Genomic DNA, 16,242 nt, shown 5'->3' with positions numbered 1-16,242 from the left:
CTGCAAGACACAACCTGCACAGCTCTACTGAGCAGCATCAGCGATGCAAATGCTATTTCAATCTATTTCTGTTTTGCTGAATTCAACAAGAATTGGGTTCTGTTTGTGGCAAGCATTGCTTTGTATCCACCGAACCTCACTTTCTTTTCCTCCTGAGCATGCAGCTAACTACATTTCCCAGCATTCCTGCAGTTCTGTGATTCCACATGCTGACCTCTGGCCAATAGAGTATGAAAAGAAGTGATGTACTTCCAGGACTAGCCCATAAAAACCTGATGTACTTCCAGGACTAGCCCATAAAAACCTATCACACTATTTGCTATTGTCTCTCTTTTCCCAGCTGTTCAGTGAAGACACCTAGAAGAGGGCAGAGGCAAAAGACCGGAGGAGTTTGAGCTCCTGGTTCTTGAGTGAGTATATAGAACAGAGTCCCTCCCTCTCCATCTGCCAAGAAATGAACTTTTGTAAGGTTAAAGCACTGATAGTTTGTGCTTGCTGTTAAAGACGTTAACTTACCATGACAAATTTGCTGTTTGCCAACAAGAATCCTAATTAGTTCTGGTCTCCCTAGGTTACTAAATTTTATCCATGTCTTGTTTCCATGTCTTGTCATCTCAATTACCTCATAAGCTTCTTTTAAAAATGAGACTTAGAGTTTTTTTAACATGTATTTTTTATTTATCTAGTTCATTTATTGGGTATTCCCAGAAGTAAATTAGAGACGGAAGATTTTTCAGAAATATGTAGTTCAATTTTCCTGTCAGTTTCCTCTCCACCAGTGCACTTTTCACAAGAAGAAACCAAATAAAAGGAAACTAAGGTTTGTAGAAAAAAAATAATAGGAACTAAATGAATATTCAATTGAGTGAAATTATCTATAACCGCTGATTCTTAGCCAAGTTTTTCATATTCACTGATTCAGAAAATAAAGTTAGAAAAATTATTTCCTTTGTCCTTCCATAGTTTCTCAATAAAAGGAACTTTATTAGTCACCTATTGCTAGGTAACAAGTTACCTGAAACTTACTAGCTCAAAACAACACACATTTATTATTGCAGTTGTATATGTCAGGAATCTGTGTGTGGTTTAGCTAGGTCCCTCTGGCTGAAGGTCTTTTCCAAGTTTGTAGTCAAATGATCAGCTGAGGCTGCAGTATCATCTGAGGGCTAGACTGAGGGGAGGGGAGTGATATGCTTCTAAGCTCACTCATGTGTTTGTAGAACTTGGTTCCACACCATGTGGGTCTGTCTGTGGGACTGCCTACCCACATGGAAACTAGCTTCCTCCAAAATGAGCCATCCAAGAGAAAGCATCCAAGATGGAAGCCATACTCCTTTTGATAACCTAGTCTTAGAAGTGGCATCCTAGCGATTCCACCATGAATACCATAATGTAGGGATCAGTCCATCTTAGAAGCTGTTTACCATAGGAACATTCTATAATTGTTCAAGGAACCTTCATAAGGGGCTATCAGAGTTTCCTTAGCTCTTTTCTACACAAGTTCTCCTCCTATTTCTCTAAACCTAACAGAATATGTCAGTGAGTGTATTGGTTCAGAATCGGGCTGGAGACAGAAAACACACCAATTATTTTAACATAGACAACTTAATATAAAATTAGTGTTAAAGAATTAATATAGTAAAAAGAGTAATGGAAGGTAACAAGTGTAAGAAGCTGTTACCACCTCTCGTACCAGTGGAACAAAGGAAAGGGTTAGAATTATTAAAAAAGTAAAAACTGGAAGAAGAGGCCCTGAGGACCAAAACACAAGGGGGTGTTACTCAGTTGGTGCCGAGGTCTCTGAGTTTGGAGGGGGCACTCTGCAGCACTGCACCCCAGACCTCCCAGGGGCAATGCCAATGTCTGGTGCTGGTGTCTCTAAGGGCTGGCAATGAAGCTGATTTCTCCAAGTATTGGAGAATTGCCCACTGGAAGGATCTGCTGGTTCTGGGGTGAAGAAGCAAGGTTGGGGTGGCAATGACAGGAACAGGAAGCAAACAGAAAAGAGCAAGTCTCTTTTTCCTCTGCCAGTCTTGAATTCTCTCTCTAGCACCCCCTATTGTCAGAGCCTAAAAGGAAGCTGCTAAAAGAAGGCATTTAGTCTGTAGAGTCCCAGCCCAGTGTCTCAAAATAGAGTACTGATGTGTGTGTGTGCGTGTGTGTGTGTGTATGTGCACACGTGTGTGTGGGAGGGGTTGTAGTTGAGAGACAATATCTTCATAACTTACACATAGATCCATCTCCAATGCTGGTGACAGACATTTGATATATTTATTCTTTCATTTCCTTAAATGGTCCACTATAACAACTGCTGACATTTGCACGTATCACTACAGTTTTTTTTTTCAAGTTTATTACCTCATTTAATCTTATGATGATAGGAATTACTCTTTCCCTATTGAAGATAATGGTGCCCAGATAAGTCAAGCACTTGTCTAATAGCACACAATGTAATTAGTAGACTTGGGTCTCTCTGATCTCAAGCTCAGTGTCTTTCACTATATCACATGGTCTTCATTTGCCCATGAAGTAAATGAGTCAATGATCGTATCTTTATTAGTAAACCCTCAGTTAACCAGAACTTAATTCATGCATTTTTAGTAAGTATCATTTTAATTCTTCCTGAGTGAATTGAATTTCATCTACTCATTCGACAAATACTTGATGAGTAAACTTTATGCTGTGAAAGGAGATAATTAAGTAGGATAGAATGTCTGTCCTCAGGGAATCTCTGGTATAACGTAGGAGACAAAAAAAATCACATGATGGTACATGAAGTATATATTATTATAGGGGCCATATAAGAACCAGCAGAGAGAAGAGGCACCCTACTCTACTTCGCAAGGGGAGAGAAGGGAAGATCAGTGAAGGTTGTGGGAAGATGATAGAATCAGGGGTATATTCAAGGAAGAGGGCACAGCCTATAAAAGGTACAGAGGCAGGAAAGCCCAGGGTTCACTTGGGGAAACCGCTTTTTTAAGAACATCAAGATTCCATCTTGGAAAATGGGGGGAGAGAAGAGAAGAGAGTGGAGAAGAAGGAGAGGTACCAAGCGAAGAATGGTTGTCTTAAGTAGTTTGGTGTAGTCCGGAGGGCAGTCAGGAGAGCTGGTCTCAGGAGTCCGCGCTGAAGACAGCAGCAGAGCCCGAGTTTGCACCCAGCCCTCTCCCCTGTGTGCCTGAATGGCAGAAGAGAATGCCTTCCCCTCTCCGGGGCCCCCTGGACTAAGAGGGCTCTGCTGTAGTCAGCCAGAACCCATTGATCCTGAGCCCACTGCTGAAGAAATTCTCATCTTTCTTGGTTCCCTTAGGTCAGTCTCTGTTGTCACAAGGCATTTTGTAGGGAAAGCATAAGCCAAACTTTCCCCCTCATATCTGGACAGTGCCCCCATGGAGAAATTAAGAAGGAGAAAGCCCCTATTTGGAAAGCCCCAGGTGACCAAACTTCTGCCCCTTTGCGTTTTCATTCTCCCTCCCTTAGCTCTGTGAAGATTCTTCTCTTAAGTCACCTTATACTCTCAACCCCATCTGAGAAGACAACACAAAGAACTCACCCCTCCACTTAATAAATCCAAGCTCACTACCTTGTCACTTATGACACTCAGGTGTTACAATGATTGAGCTGGAGAAGAAACTTTAACTCCCTTTTAAAAAGGTCTTAGAGACTCACTGAGCAGGAGCAGCTGAAAGCCACTTGGTAGGCAGTCATGTTCTTAGCACTTCACACCATTTACAGTGGTTCTTTCTGGGGAGTGGGATTACTGGGGCTCTTCTACAGTCTGTGTTCTTTTCTATATGGGTTTGTTTGTTTTTTTTGTATTTTTCTGAAGCTGGAAACGGGGATAGACAGTCAGACAGACTCCCGCATGCGCCTGACCGGGATCCGCCCGGCACGCCCAACAGGGGGCGACGCTCTGCCCACCAGGGGGCGACGCTCTGCCCCTCCAGGGCGTAGCTCTGTCACGACCAGAGCCACTCCAGCGCCTGGGGCAGTGGCCAAGGAGCCATCCCCAGCGCCGGGGCCATCTTTGCTCCAATGGAGCCTCGCTGCGGGAGGGGAAGAGAGAGACAGAGAGGAAGGAGAGGGGGAGGGGTGGAGAAGCAGATGGGCGCTTCTCCTGTTGCCCTGGCCGGGAATTGAACCCGGGACTTCTGCACGCCAGGCCGACGCTCCACCACTGAGCCAACCGGCCAGGGCTTCTATATGGTTTTAATTTTTAACCACCTATTATTACATGTGCAATTTAACAAATGAGTGTATAAGTATATACTTAAATGCATCAGAGACATGATTCTTATTACTCAAAAGAGCACGAGGTATGCAGAATGAAGGCGCTGGAGATAATTTTTGAAATAGACTCTGACTGCAGCTGAGCACTGTGGTCCAGGAGCAAGAGCATCACCCGAGAATGCGTTGGAGATGCAGACTCTCAGACCTGCTGAATCAAAGCCTGCATTTTAAGATTCTCTGGTGATTTATATACACATTAACATTTGAAAAGCCCTGATCTAGTCTAGCCAACTTCCGGATTTTTACGGCTAAGAAAACTTGGAGGAGTAGAGGAAATCATTTGTCAAAAGTTCACAGTTTGTCAGCTCCAGAACTAGGGCTTCAACTCCTGTCTTTAAACTTCCAGACCGGGACTCTTCCCGCACCTTCAGGTTGCCTCTCCAGCCTGTGGTCCTCTGTGAATCTCAGCTTATTCTCCTTTACTTTGTAAGTGAATGCATTCTAGGTTGCAGGGAAAGATCAAAAGTGAACCTCTCTCAATTAAAGCTCAGTACTGCTGGCTAAGATAAACACTACAGTCTGGAAAATGGACCACCAGCCCCTGGATTGTCCAAAATGATATTCTGAAAGTGTTTGAGAGAAAGCCCAAGTGGATTTAGATACAAAGGAGGCTAGGAAAATCACTAGGGCCAGTGGTATCAGGGCATCCCTGGAAACTTGGGGCAGGGGAAATGTTTAGGAATCCCTTAGCTACTGGTTTTCATTTCTCAGGTGCTGGAATGAGTCAAGTGCTGGCTGCTGTGGACAAAGAAGGGAATCACCTGTGATGGAGTATGCAGTGCTTACGCCAGTGTTAACCAGCTCAGCTGTTTAGAATTAGAACTCAGCCCCCCTGTATACTCATTCAGATGAGATCATTCCAGACTTCTGGCATGTCTGGGGGAAGAAAGGCTGGGTCTGCAGTGCTGGCTGCTCCTGTTGACCTGAAAACATCCTCAGACTGGCATTTATCTGACTCAAGGTAAGACTGAGTCTAGCCCCGACCAGCAAAGGGGCCAGATCAGAGGAGGGCCTCCCCAGGACCACATGTTTGAAGCCAAGGAGTCCTTGCCTGAGGAGGTATCTTGGGAGGCCAAAGATGCAGGTTGAGCCAAAAATACACAAGAATAGGAAAGTTCCAAATGTCAGAAGTGCTGCCTAGAAATTAGCTACAGTGCAGGGATTGGGCACCGGGACGAAGCCAGTACGCTAGAAGAAAGGTGTGGTTCATAGCTAAGAGGTGGGCTATTAAGAAAAGTGAGGTCCTGGCCGGTTGACTCAGTGGTAGAGCGTCAGCCTGGCATGCAGGAGTCCCGGGTTCGATTTCCGGCCAGGGCACACAGGGTAAGCGCCCATCTGCTTCTCCACCCCTCCCCTCTCCTTCCTCTCTGTCTCTCTCTTCCCCTCCCGCAGCCAAGGCTCCATTGGAGCAGAGATGGCCCGGGCGCTGAGGATGGTTCTGTGGCCTCTGCCTCAGGCGCTAGAATGGCTCTGGATGTGACAGAGCGATGCCCCAGAGGGGCAGAGCATCGCCCCCTGGTGAGCATGCCGGGTGGATCCTGGTCAGGCACATGCGGGAGTCTGTCTGACTGCCTCCCCATTTCCAGCTTTGGAAAAATGAAAAAAAAAAAGAAAAGAAAAGTGAAATTCTGTTTCCATCAGTCTGTAGTTGTGTGATTCTGGCTGATGCCTTCTCTTCCCAAAGGCATTGTACATCAAATTAATTGATGTTATTTTTGAGTTAATATTATATCTTTCTATTCAAAATAAAGCACTGATTTTTAAAAGAGTTGAATATAAAGTTACCTCCTACTATGGTCTGAATGTATCTCCCCAAAATTCATATGTTAAAATTCTGATGCCCAATGTGGACATGTATTTGAAGGTGGGGCTTTTGGTGGGGTACTTTGGACTTGAGGGTAGAGCTCTCACAATTGGAATTAATGCTCTTATAAGATACCCCACAGAGATCCTTAGTTCCTTCTGCCATGTAAAGTCACAAAGATAAGATTATGACCCAAAAGAGGATCCTCACTTGACCATGCTGGTACTCTGATCTCAGACTTCCAGCCTCTTGAACTGTGAGAAAATAATTTCTATTGTTTATAAGCCTACTCAATCTGTGGTATTTTTTTTTTTTTATAGCAGCTCAAACTTTTCTGAGAGAGAGGTTTTAATTTTTGTTTTTTGGTTGTTTTGTGTTTGCTTGTTTGTTTTTGAGGGGATGGAGGCGGGAGACAGTGTTGCCTCGCACTCAGGCCTCCCGGTGAACTCACTCAGGGCTTTAGTTAGTGCGTAGCAGAGTAGTATTCACACAGTGTCATCCCAGAGGCCGAGTGCTTAGTCACAAAGCTGTGAGATACGCCTCCTTCAGGACTAGGTGCCAGCGTCACCTGCCCAAGCCCTCCCCGGGCACTGCTCCTCCTTCCGCATCCACAGGAGACCTGTGTACGGGCAGCCCTGCTGGCCTTCCCTCAGGACTCCAGGCCTTCTTCATAGAACTATGGCACCGTGCTGCGAAGGCACAGGAAAAGTCTTAGGGTAAGGGCTGCTTAGTTCTCAGTTGTAACCACAGTACTTACTGCAATGCCTGACACATAATAAATACTCAGTGGAAAATATCTGTTGAGTGACTATATACCCTGAGCTATGATAAATCTACTTTGCCATATGTAGTGATTAGCACTCAAAATCCATCTCATCTTCTTTCTACTGTATATCCCTATTATGTGGGGGCTAGAAAGGTGAAAGGTACCTGTCCTAGACCCCCTTGAAGCTAAGCTCTGGATGTGATTTGGGTTTGGCCAATCAGATGCCCATTCATGAATTCTGGAAGGCAGAAGTGAGGGGAGAAGCTTCTACCACTTCTGTGGAGAGCTCAGTGGTGAGGATGTCTAGTTTTCTGTAGCCCCCATTGGTGGAGGACTCAATATGGTATAGTATGGTTTAATTTATGGGGATCAAAAGGCCAGGCACAGGGCATTTATTCTGTTGGTGTTGACCACAGCAGGTATAACTTGGCTCTACTAGTTCTAGTAAAGCTGGAGTAGTTTTGGAACAAAAGCTTCTATTTTATAGAGGGTCCAAGAAGAAATCAAAGATCTCTGGATTTTGAGGTCATAAGACTAAGACTTTGGGTTCATTTCTAAAAGTTCAGTCTATTCTGTTTCGTCTGTCTTCCCAGTGACTCCACACCTATTCAGTACTAAATGTTTTTAGTTACGACATTGTTTCAACTGATTCACCAAGACAAATATAGTAACTTAAGGTAAAAGGCAGACCAGTGGACTCTGGTGGTTCTGTCTCTCAAGGTCACTCAGGGACTCAGTTTTCTTCTTTCTTGGTGCCCCTCGCTCCCTAAAGTGCAGCCCTCATCCCATGATTGTAACTGCTTGCCACTGCCATGCCCCACGTTCTAGTATATGGAAAGTGGGAGAGAAGAAATGGAAGAGAAGCAGCTTCCTTTTTGAGGAACTAAATTAAAACTTCAGCATCCAAAGTCTGGTCAGCTGGACACTTGCTGGATGATCTAAGGAAAGGTTCTTGACCCCAGTCAGGCTGAAAGCATGTTGGAATCGGGCAGACCTGTGTTGGAGATTCAACTCTCTCTCCTATGACTCTTATTACTGTATGACCATTGACCCATTTCTTTACTCCCCTGTGCTTAGTTTTCTCACTGTAAAACACAGATAATAATTGTACTTATTCTAGTGGGTTATTAGAGCAGAAATGAGATAACTCACTTATTGTGAAATGAGGTAACTCAGGCAGGCATTCAGTACAGTGCCTGGCACAGAGTAAGCACTCAGTAAAGAGGGACCATGAGGAAGGAAATAAACCAGAAACAGATTTCTCTAGCAATGGGGCAGTGGTGGAAAGGAAGAGACCAACTGGTTAAAACCATTTAAACCCACACCATCAACAAAAGTGATTTGCCTACTCAAATCCCCAAGTATGAATTGAGAAACTGTCATTTCCCTAAAGAGGGATGCAAATAAGTTTGTCTGTGGGGATTGCATTTCTCTCTCCTTCCCCTTTCCCAAAGAGAACTGCTCCAGGAGAAGGAAAGAAGGAACCTGAGGTTTGCCCAATCCCTACTGTGTGCAGAGCCTTTTATCAACATCTTTCCTGTATGTCCTCCCCACACCTCTGTTGGGAAGTAACTTTTATTTACTCCATTTTATAGAGGAGGAGCCAAGACTCAGGGAGATTAACACCTCTGTTGGGAAGTAACTTCTATTTACTCCATTTTATAGAGGAGGAGTCAAGACTCAGGGAGATTAAGAGCTGCACCCAACATAGTGGTGGGTCTTGAATTGAGACTCACATCTGTGGAACCTACACTGCAGCTTCGGAGGTCTCTTCCAGTGCACTTGAGGCTCCCCCTCGGCCCAGCTAGGACTCATCTTGGCTTGTGCGATGACACCATGCAATACCAAATGGTCTCCAAAGCACTTCAATCCCACAAGCTAGGTAGTTAAGTTTTATTAGCCCCACTTCACCCTGAGTGAAGGCAATTGAGTTAATTGAGCTGAGAGCCCCGTAGTGGTATCAGCTGAGATAATGATCACAGCTCCTGGCTGCCAGCCCCAACCAGAAGCTTTTGTTAACTACCTTCCGTCAGAGAAACTCCAGCACCCAACTGCTCATTAACGTGATTTGGATAATTTTCTCAACAGCCCTCCAGTGAAACAGCTGAAGGAGAAAACTGTAAAACCCATCAGTTCAGATGCCCCTGCCCCCCACCCACAACTTACTCTTTCTTTCCCCAGTAGTGGAGGAAGACCTGCACTGAAGTTACGGCTGGGTGATAATATCCTAGCTTATAATGTCCTCTCTAGGTCTCATTTTAAAATGAGAATGTAATACCATAAATCCACAAGTTGTTTTAAGGACTAAACTGGAAAGGTTTGGAGAGAGGCCTGGGACTTCCCCTGGGAGTTTGGGTGGTGCTTGATGAGGGGGGAGAGAAGAAGGAGGGAACCAAGGAGGGAAAGAGGGAATGGAAGAAGAAAATAGGTTTATTAAGTGCCTATTTGGTGGCAGGAAATGCATAAACATTATTTGTTTTACAACAATTTTGTGAGATAAGTCTCACCCTCATTTTACATAAGAGAAAACTGAGAGTTTTACTGAAAATTGTACAGATAGTAAAAGGAGTGATTCAAACCAAGTTTGGGTAACTTCAAGGCCTGATCTCTTTCTCTTTCCCCATTATTCATTTCTTTCTCTTTCGGTCTCTCCCTGTTGGGAAAACAGCTGTGTTAGGCTTGCTTGCTTCTACTTTGCACGATTAGTGTGTGAGCACGTGGCTGAGCCACATGTGTATAGCCTAGGTAAGGCTATGGGTGCTTTCCTTCCACACGATTGCTTGCCCGCCACTGCGAGAGGCCGTTTTCCCGCCCAGCCCACTCACCTGCTGCTGGGTGAAGCGGTTTCCCCCTGCCTGTTTGCGCACCCGTGGCTGTGAGAATCTAATAAATGGGAATGGCCTGGCGCTCCGCAGTTCTGGTCTGCCCAAATCCAATGCGAACCTGCAGGCCCTCCGCCACCAGCAGTACACTCCCCCTTAATCCTCTCTTTTTCACTCTTATGTGCTTTTTTTTATTCTTTCATTTTTCTTTTTCATTCACTCTTATTTACTCACTCTCTTTCATTCTTGGACTCTCTCAGACCATGTTTTTTTTCCCTAAATAACTAGGGAAAAGACTGAACACGGACAGGGAAGCCAGAGCGGCTGAGGAGAGGTCTGAGCCCTGGTTTTGTGTGTGACTCTGAGTGGGGGTGGGGGGTGGGTGTTAGAGAGAGAATAAGGACAGTTAGGCAGGCAGACAGGATTTCCGCTATGGATTTACATACTAAGGGTCAAGGCCAAACCCAAGGCAAAATTCAACCTCTAAAATACCCTGAGTAAGCGAGAAGAAAAAACCCAAGCGTTTTCATCCATCTCTATGCATAGGAGAGGTTCAAATCTCACCTAGAGACTTGGGTCAAATCTCCAGCCTTGTCATTTCATCACTGAAACTTTGGAAAAGTCCTTTATGTCCTCTGAGCCTGTGTCGCATCTCTAAAATGAGCATCATAGAAACATCCCTGCCCCTGGAATTTAGCTGAGGCTGTAACTAGATTGGGCCAGTGCAATGCTCTGTCCCCTGCCTGGTGTTGGGGACCGAAATATAAACAGGGTATTTTGCAGTCTGGATATCTAGGGGACAGAGGTGTTGGGCTCAACCCCCACCACACCTGCCTGATTGAGTTGCAGGAAGCTGTGCTTGATTTTCGCTCGTCCCGCCCATAGTCCCTGAAGGGCTGGAAGTTAGTTTCTTATTTGTGTAAAGTTTGATTGAATGGTATGGTGGGGTTGTCTTTGAGTTGCCTTGGAAACTTGATTGAGTTGCTAATGGACCATGTTTTTCCTTGAATAAAGATGGATGGATGCCTTTCTGGGGGCAGCCTTTGAGGTGGCTCAGGAACCATAGTGACTGTTCACTGTGGCTTCCTCCCAAATCCATCTGTATGTATATATCTTTAAGTCTCTATCATTACTTCAATTTCATACCTTTTCCCGCTCGAGACCCCAGAATAGACTTGTTGCGGCTGTTTTGCGACAGCCTGGCATCCAGCAAGTTCCTAGCAAGCATTCAGAAGTACTAATGTTGCTGCCATTGTTAACCCAATAATATAGCCATGTCCCTGTTTCCTCAAAACTATTTTCTCTGACACATAAGTCTTTTGTGAGAGTGAACTTTTCTCTTCTGCAGACTTCCCATGGTGATCTGGCCCCTCTAACTACAGAGGTGTCAAGGAATCTCTGTGAATCAGCCATCAAATGCAGGCTGCTTGACATGACTGTGGGGTTAACTTACAAGTGACTAATTTTTGGAGGTGCAATTTTGTACCTTCCCACTGGTGGCACGATGGCTGGGTGTAATTACTGCTGATGAGTTTACTGAGGGGCTCATTAAAGTGTCGGTATTAATAACCATATGAATACTTTCAACAAAACCTTTTGTTCTTCGAGTAGGGGGTGTGGGAGGTAGTTACAGGAACTGTCTTGCTTTTCCAGATTTAATTGTCTAAATACAATGCTGTCTCAGCAATTCAGGACATTTTCTTCACTCACTCTCTCTTTTTTCACAGGGCTCTGCCAAAAGCCTACTTTGGCAACAGGAATGATTAGTTTGTGTTTCAATAAACTTGCCCCATCAGAGTCACTTTATCCCAGCAGGAGCACGGGGAGTCCAAATGAACTCTCTTTAACCAGTTTGAGCTGTTATTTATTAGAAAGGAGTCTGTGTCAAGGGTTGTGGGAGTTTGGGGTGAAGAATAGCTTAATAGCTCGTAAGTAAGTCATCTCTCTTTCAGCCAATACTTTGAGCTACAAATGAATGTCAGGGTCACAGTCTGCCAAAAGACAGGCCTACTCTCCTTCGCACAGTCTGCTGAATTAATAATCACTAACCCTGCTCTGAGGGTTCAGCACTGCACAAAGCTTTGCTAAATTGACCCTCACAATAATGCACAGAAGGAAGAACTGTTATCAGCAGTGTCATTTTGCAGATGAGGAAACTGATTCTCATAGAAATTAAATAATTTGCCCAAGTTCACACAGAAATCAAGTGATGACATCAGCATCAGAACCGAGGTTTGAATGATCCTTGAGCCAAAGCTCCTAACCCCATCCCTCTACCGTTTGCAGAAGTTTTGAGGTTCTTGCCACCCCATCCTCTGACTTGAATTGCACAGGGTCATAAAATTTTATACCTGGAAGGGACCTACAGATCCTGGTTTGCCTGAGAATGAGGGGCTTTTCAACACACGGGACTTTTAAATTTTAAAACTGGGATAGTCCCAAACCAGGATAGTTGGTCACCCTAGAGCAAGGGTCCCCAAACTTTTTACACAGGGGGCCAGTTCACTGTCCTTCAGACCATTGGAGGGCCGGACTATAAAAAAAAAACTATGAATAAATCCCTATGAACACTGCACATATCTTATTTTAAAGTAAAAAAACAAACAAACAAAAAAAAAACGGGAACAAATACAATATTTAAAATAAAGACCAAGTAAATTTAAATCAACAAACTGACCAGTATTTCAATAGGAACTAGGCTCCTCTCCCTGACCACCAATGAAAGAAGTGCCCCTTCTGAAGTGCAGCGGGGGCCGGATAGATGGCCTCAAGGGGCCGCATGTGGCCCGCGGGCCGTAGTTTGGGGACCCCTGCCCTAGAGGCTATAAGGTTGGCAATATTATCAAAAAGATAAAAAGTGCAAAAGCTTCTAGGCTACTATGAGGTATTCTTATTACCCTTCCTCTAATTTGTAGATGAGGAAACTGAAGGAGAGGGGAAGTGACTTACCCAGGTCACAGGGCCCCTTAGTAGATAGAGCAGGAACTGGGAAACGGATCCTGGGACTCTCATGCTGTTTCTCTTTTCCGATAAATAAAGCTGCAGAATTGAAGTCAAGGAGCATTTATCGAGCCCCTACTATGCAAGAAGCTGGACTGTGGGTTAGCAAAAGACCAGCAAAAATAGGAGGTATCCGAGCAGCACCGCCCAATAGACCCTCCCAGGATGATGAAAATGTTTTCTCTCTCTGCTCCAATATGGAAGACACTAGCCATATGTGACCAGTGTGACTGAGAAAGTGAATTTTACATTTTATTTTAATTTTTAGTTATTTTTAATGGAAATAGCCACTGGTGGCAAGTGGCTACTGTCTTGAAAAGCACAGGTCTAATGGATCTGACTAGTATTTTGGAGGGATTTTTCTCTCCCTTATTTCCAAGACATTTTCAGTGAACAGGTCCTACAGTGAGCTCACTCTTAAAGAGAAAATTTTTTATTTTTTGAAAGGAAAGGGAAAATGGGGGTAGAAAGGAAGCGCCATTAGTGGATGGCATCCCAGGTGCCAGGCCCGAAGGACACACTAGCTCCCTTATTCTGAATTTCTAACAAACCTTCAGGTGATGCCAAGGCTGCTGGTTCAGGGACCACATGTTGGGTGGCAAAACCCCGTCTCTCTTAAAAAACAAAACTCCCTTTCTTCCTTCCACGATCAAAACCCACTCACCTATGAAGAGAAGGAGAAATTACAAGTCATAAGAGAACTATTAAAGTTCTGAGGAAGAGACAGTTCCCTTGTTGACCTGCAAAAGGACACCTTCAGCACTGGTGAAGCTTCCTCCACCGTCCAGCCACAGCTAGGTTCCATCAGAGGGTACCCCCACCAGGGAAGGGTTGAATCAGAGGGTAGGGGGATGGAAAGAACACAAGGCCTGTTTGGGGAAGAGTGCCAGTTCTGCTCTTTACCAGCGATGTGTCCTTATGCAAATTGCCATCATGCCTCCCTCTGAGCCTCCATTTTCACCCTTCACCCTGTTGAAACTAAGGCTGTACTTCATGGAGCTGTGGTGAGGTCTATGAGAACACATGCAGAAAGTGCTTGACAGAGTCCAGACCTAACAAATGAGTGTTTCCTCCTCCCCTCTCTCCCTCCTTCTCACCCTTCCCTTTTCCTCGCCTCCTCTTTGAAGACTCCTCCAAAGGCAATTCTGAGTGGGGGAGCGACATGGCATCTCGAACCGGTTGAGCCCCTCTGGACTTTTACTCCAGACTGCCGCTTCCCACGCAGGAGTTCCATGGGGCCAGGAACTGGTGAGTCCCCCTCCTTACACCAGGGCCCCTATGGGAGTTTCCTCAGGCCCCTTCACTCTCTCATCTCTGCACCCCAACTCTACATCAGAAACAAAAGAGAGGGAGAGAGCGAGAGTGCAAGTCTAAACACTGAAATGTGTCTGTGCTGAATTCCAGGCGAGTTTAGTTTAAAAATTTAATTATATGAATTCTTTGACAGGAAGCAGAGTTCACATCAAAGGCCCGTGTTTTAATTGACTATGACAATTTTTTGTTTTGCACCTCGGAAGTCTCAGAGGCAAGACTAGAGGTTAATCCACAAGGAGGGCGGCTTTCTCCAGCAGCCGTTCCTGTGAGGAAGGTGGTCCTGCACTCCCTTTCAGCTCTTCTTCCCCGTGTGCAGGGTGACAGGGTCTCTTCCTGACGGCCCCTCAGACCCCCAGCGCTGACTTTTGCGGTGTAAGTTATTGTACTGCTCTTGGTTATTCATCACCTGTCTGAGCTACCTATGAACTGTAAGCTGGGTGTACCCCTTTTCCCTAGCAATGTTTGGGATAAACTTGGAGTTTAATAAACATTTGTTAAAATGTGTTGGTTGTTCATTGTTTTGATAACACTTACTGTGATAGATTGCATCACTGATCCCAATTTTTCAACCTGTCCCACACTCCATCTCTTTTATAACTAAGCCCTTATTCTCTCTCTCTCTGTTTCTCTCTCTCTCTCTCTCTCTCTCTCTCTCTGTCTCTCTCTTTATCTCTCGTTCTCTCTCACACACACAGTTTCTGCTGTTGTAGATCTGGGATAAAACCAGGAAAATCTCAGTTACAAAAGGAGCTTGCTACAAAAGCTAGCTCCAAAACATACATTCTTCTTTTTAACGTCAAAGGAAAGAAGGCCACGTTCCGTGTTGACCCTATTTATTTTCCTTTTCTAAATTGCAAAGAAGACTAGAATAAGATAAATGCTGGACAGAGGCCACCCAGAAATGATAGCTTTTGAATAGTTACTCATCTTACATCTGATTAAGGATTGCCCTGAAACTGAGAACTCTCCTACCGGGCCGGTTGGACCCAGACACTCCTCTGCTGGGTCCTTCCCCTCACACTACTGGGTCTTTTCAAGGGCCAGGGGCCAGGCTGGGGGCCTGGAGATTCTGAGCTTCTGCTATTTCCCTCCCTCCCTCCCTTCTTCCTTCCTTCTCTCCTGGCAGAGACTATATCCTGTTGCTCTGAACAAGGCCCAAGAGAAAGGCCAGCAGTAAGTTATTGTGCTGGGAATGAAGACAAATGAGTCCCTTTTCTGTGGGGCTCCTGGCATCCTGTTGGAGGAAGGAAAGGACAATGCTTTGAGCGAGCTGGCTCTGCTAACCTCCTCCTGAAGGGCTCCCCCCTCTTTCCGGTGCAGCTTTGTCAGCCCCAAAGCCTCCACTTCCTGAGGAATCATTAGATGCACGTGTGAGGTATGTGGTGCCCCCTGCCCAGGGCAGATTCCTGGCTCAACCTCAGGAAGTGTAGCTCAAAGAGCCCTGGGCAGGGACCCTGGAACAGAGGAGACCTTTGGGCCGCTTCTCTCTCTGCCGTGTGGCCACTGCCAGATCATTTCACATCCCTGGGCGTTTTTATAAGTGCCTCCTGATTGCCTGAAAGTGCCACCTGCATCAATGGCTCCCAAACCTTGCTGGGCAGCAAAATCATGTGGGGGGGGGAGGCTTTACAGCCCTCCCCACAAATACGCCCAGCCTGCAGTCCAGGCACGGAGCAGACAGTTCCGCATGCCTAGGAAACGTTCTGTGATGGTTCCAGGCCCCCTGGAAGATAGGAGACTTTTCATCCTGAGAGCAGTACTGAGAGCTCTTTCCTGTCCCTCTCGGATAAATAGGTGGATGAAATATTGGTGTGTACAAGAAGTGAATCAGTTCTCAGGTAAATAGGTGGGTGAGATATTGGTGTGTACAAGAAGTGAATCAGTTCTCAGGTAAATAGGAGGGTGAGATATTGGTGTGTACAAGGATACAAGAAGTAAATCAGTAAGGAGTAGCAGTTGGGAGACTGAACTTCAGAGACTGGTTCCCGGCAATTAAAACACAGATCCACCACTAGATATGTGGCCTTAGCAGAACTTACAACCATTAGGTACTTCCCTTTATTCATCTAAAAAATAGGAATAATCATAATAATAACTTCCTAGGATTGTGAGGGTTGAGTTGATATGTTCACAGCCCTTAAAATTGTAATTGGCAGGTTGTAAGCACTATGTAAGTGTTAACTAAAATTATTATCCTAAAGTTTCACAGGTCTATTTCTCCTTCTGTGAACTTATAATGAGCAGCT

At 45.2% G+C, this 16,242-nt stretch overlaps 1 long non-coding RNA gene across 1 annotated transcript; it reads left to right on the top strand.

Moving 5' to 3' along the window:
* The first annotated feature begins 314 nt into the window (after positions 1-314).
* LOC136329041 (uncharacterized) lies at positions 315-14,463 on the top strand. Its single transcript, XR_010730137.1, has 4 exons — positions 315-410; positions 5,002-5,251; positions 13,810-13,930; positions 14,130-14,463. It is a non-coding gene; the product is annotated as an uncharacterized lncRNA (long non-coding RNA).
* The last annotated feature ends 1,779 nt before the right edge of the window (positions 14,464-16,242 follow it).

The sequence above is a fragment of the Saccopteryx bilineata genome, chromosome 3 (genome assembly GCF_036850765.1).
Source record: "Saccopteryx bilineata isolate mSacBil1 chromosome 3, mSacBil1_pri_phased_curated, whole genome shotgun sequence".
Lineage (NCBI taxonomy): Eukaryota > Metazoa > Chordata > Mammalia > Chiroptera > Emballonuridae > Saccopteryx > Saccopteryx bilineata.
Note: the sequence above shows the minus strand (reverse complement) of the source record. Positions and strands in the feature narration are given on the sequence as shown.